The sequence below is a fragment of the Cucurbita maxima genome, unplaced genomic scaffold (genome assembly GCF_002738345.1).
Source record: "Cucurbita maxima cultivar Rimu unplaced genomic scaffold, Cmax_1.0 Cma_Scf00010, whole genome shotgun sequence".
NCBI lineage: Eukaryota > Viridiplantae > Streptophyta > Magnoliopsida > Cucurbitales > Cucurbitaceae > Cucurbita > Cucurbita maxima.
Window position 1 is genome coordinate 488,749 of NW_019272026.1, and position 4,073 is coordinate 492,821.

Genomic DNA, 4,073 nt, shown 5'->3' on the forward strand with positions numbered 1-4,073 from the left:
TCAAATGAATTTGCATTTAAATTGCTGTCAAGGATTGCTTCTTCCTTCCACTGTCTCAATGCTCAATTAGAATAACTAAACTTGTCTCTATTCTATTCATATTTGGTCATCACGGTCACAACTCGTCAGCAAAGGGCACAGAAATCTTGAAACTGAGTTGACTGGAAGAAACTATTATCTTATATCCCTCGCTCCCCCCAAAAGAAAGAGATTGTTAGGAATTACGAATCTCCATAATATCTCCACAATGATATAATATTGTCCACTTTAGACATAAACTCTCATGCATTTGCTTTAGGCTACCACCAAAAGACTTCATACCATTCATGACTCATAAACCCAAGATCATGCACTTAATTTAGCCATATCAATACAATCCAGTGCTGAACAAAGAAATTGCTAGTTTCGAAGGTGTAGTTAAAAATGACTCATGTGTTGAACAAATGGTGTCCTTTGTTCAAAGGCTCCGGAAAAAGAAATCGAGCCTCAATTAAGAAGAAGCTGTTCGAGGGCTACATAAACCTCAAGGGAGGTTCTATAGTGTACTTTGTTTGAGGGGAGGATTGTTGAGGATTGTTGGAGGGAGTCCGAAATTAGCTAATTTATGGATGATCTTGGGTTTATAAGTAAGAAATACATCTTCATTGGTACAAGCTCTTTTGAGGAAGCCCAAAGCAAAACTACAAAAACTTATGCTCAAAGTGGATAATGCTCAAAGTGGACAATATCATACCATTGTAGAGAGTCGTGATTCCTAACAGAGATTTCAGGGTTGTAATTATGGGTATAAAAATGTAATTATGGGTATAAAAAGAGAGGGGGGTTGGAAGGCATTGTTCTGGGAAGTCAATTCCAATAGAGTTGCATCGGATCTCATCAGTGTCATGTACGTATCTCACTGTCCACTTGCCCAGAGTTGTGGCTAATGAGCAAGGAAAACGAATTTTATTCGAAAGCTGGGAGATGTTAACGAGGCCAACAGTTTTTCTTCTTTGTTTTTTCCTTTCTTCTTATTCTTTACCCTTTCTGAGTCTTAATAAGAACCTCAATGAAATCAAAAGGACGTTCTTGAGAAGCATTGACAAAAGTTCAAAGGGAAGAAAGTCTAAGAAAGTTTCAAGCTCAGGTAAATGGCCTGAAATGTTCACACCTAATGGAGTTTCTTTACAACTTATGAATCAGTATCAGAGCCTACGAAACTCACACCAACGTAAATTATCATGTTTCGGCTCTGGAGCTTCATGAAGGGAATCACATCAAACGAAAACATTCATAATATAATAAATCAAATGAAGAAAGCAGCCTAGCCTAGCCAAGAAATTTTGATTCCAGAAGCAGGTATTAACACAAATGTTCAAACCAACCATCAAAACGTATCCAGAGAATGAATGCTTTCACCCATTTCCTTCCCTGTTCTAATTCCTTGTCATGTTTTCTCTAAATCTACTTCAAACCGATTTCTATTGGATAACACAAAATAAATTCCCGGAGAGGCAAACAATGGCAGAAAGGACAGCGATACGACAATTCAGCAGAGAGAGGTGAAGAGCATACCTGGAAAATAAACCTTTGAAACTGGTGCATTGGAAGGGGCCGCGCGAACGCAGGCCCCCGCTGCCACAAATAATGACGTAGGCTCTGCCGCTTTGGGCAGACCTTAGACGGGCACCCCTCCTTTATGTGCAATGGAGGTCACCAATCTAGGCCATGGGCATTCTTGATCGTCCATCGACCTCGTCCAGGTAAGTATGGTTCTTGGATTGCTAGTGTCTGCTATTTATAGTGATGTGATGCTTTCCTGCCGCTAACTTGAGCGATGTGGGTCTTTTCTTATCATAAATTTAGAAACAGGGAGTTTATTGATTTTGTTTGGAGTTGAATATAAATGCCCTTAATTTTGAAATTGAAGTATGTGTGAGATTTTGATTTCATAGTTGAATTCAATTATCAAGAAAATTAACACATGGATCTTAGTAAGAACACGATTAAATTATAAATTTAGTTTATGATACGTCATATTTGTGTTTAATTGATTCATAAATTTTTTAAAAAATAAGTCCAATTGTAATATTTGAAATACAGTAATCCTTATCACCTTAGATTAGCCTCGAGGAGCTAATATTTAGCGTCCTAGAAAAGAGAGAGAAGATTTAAATTGCCTAGAAATCCTTACGAACCTAGTAGACCTCCACGAAACCAAGGATGACTACTAAAGTAGTTTTTCAGGTTGATAGTAGTGTGACGGTGTCTACGGACCTTCCACTACCCTTTCCACTCCTGTAACGAGCTAGGCACATGGCAGCAACGATAATGTGAGCTTCAGCTTTGTGGAATGGCCAATGGTCTCCTGAATATAGCCATTGTGCCATAAACCCCTTCTTGAGAGAAGTGCATGGAACTACGTTGGATAGCCTAGCAGCTAACCCGAGCTAACTAGAACATGGGGATCACATACCCCAAGCTTAGGTGACTCTATGGTCATAAGGGATGGGCTAGCCAACCTCCTTTGGATGATGTTTAGACTAGAAATTATCATATTGCCTCACTAGATTTTATGAGGTCTTGCCTCAAATTAGGTGACCAGTCATTCACTGTGTAAGCAAAGTAAGCTGTCAAAGTTAAAAAGAAGAAAGATTGTAGCAACTTAGTAAGAAAAGGAAGGTAGCCTCTATAACGACATGAAATTTTCTACTTAATTTTAGGTTGCTACTATATACATATCATAAACATTGAATGCGGAAATACTTTATTTAAACTTTCATAAACCATAACATTCAACTTAAAATGCAGTCATGGACTTACGTGTTTTGAAAACACCTTTAAAAACGACACAACAAAAGGCTAAATAAAATAAATTAACGTTTAAATTTAAAACATTATATCCTAGTCTAAGTTTAAGAAAATAAATATGACTACCCTATGCATGTGTCATAGTCTCGAGTTGCGATGTCGTCGTCAGCCGTATAAGAATGCATTGCCTTAACCTGAAATAGAGGTAGCACGTGACTTAGTATTTTAAGAAATACTCAGTAAGTGACTCCACTATTGGGGGTTAAAGGCAAGAACATGCGAATGTAATGACTGGACCTATCATCTCAGTCTATTTTTCCTACGACATTATTCTAATGGGCAACTTGGATGTGTACCATATACTTTACACACAGCCCATACGTGCAGGTATGGGCTCACCAGATAGTTTGCACACCGCTGGGCCCCTTTTCTTGTCGGGCAAGCCTGCTCTAGTAGCTCTCCTTATGCCGACACCCATTAGAATTAGTAACCATCACAACAACATTATGTAAAACATAATGATACTTCGTCGGCCTAGTGGATGTACATGTCAGTACTCTCATGATGGAATAGGGGTATCCCCCAATGCATGAGGTTCCAACATTTTTCCATTTTCATTATCATTTAATACAACCCCACTACTGTTTACATATCATATCGTTTTCCATATCATTTCACATATTGTTCATCATTCATATCATATCATTTCTAATTCTTCCGTTCCCATATCATAAATAATTCTAAGAGAGTTATATTTCATGCCATTTATCATAATTTCATGTTATTCATATCATGTTGTATACACACAAATTAGAAGGCATAACATAACGTCTCATACTTTTAACATAACATTTCATCATATACATATCATATCATAACATATTGCATCACAATATATCATATCATAAATATGTCAATTTATCACATATCTCGTAATAACATAGTTCATATCATATGACAATATATATATATATATATATATATATATATATATATATATATATTTGTCATTCACATATCGTATCATAATCATATCATATCGTTCTCTAACTTATCATAGCCTTAACGTTCTTATACCTATCACAGTCATGTTGTTACATGAACGTATCTTAGTCATATCATCACAAGAACGTATCCTAATACTATCGTTCTATCATCTATCACACACATATCCTTTCTACTCATAACCTAATCGTATTCTTTTATCAATCTCTCATATCCCTAGCACTTTAGTATGTAACCATTTACCTTAACGTTTCATGAACGTATCTTACTCCTATCGT

The 4,073-nt window shown here is 36.6% G+C and overlaps 1 non-coding gene across 1 annotated transcript; it reads right to left on the bottom strand.

Annotated features, from left to right (window-relative positions):
- Nucleotides 1–1,586: 1,586 nt before the first annotated feature.
- On the bottom strand, nt 1,587–1,750 carry LOC111485888. The gene has a single exon (XR_002718772.1). It is a non-coding gene; the product is annotated as a U1 spliceosomal RNA (small nuclear RNA).
- Nucleotides 1,751–4,073: the final 2,323 nt, after the last annotated feature.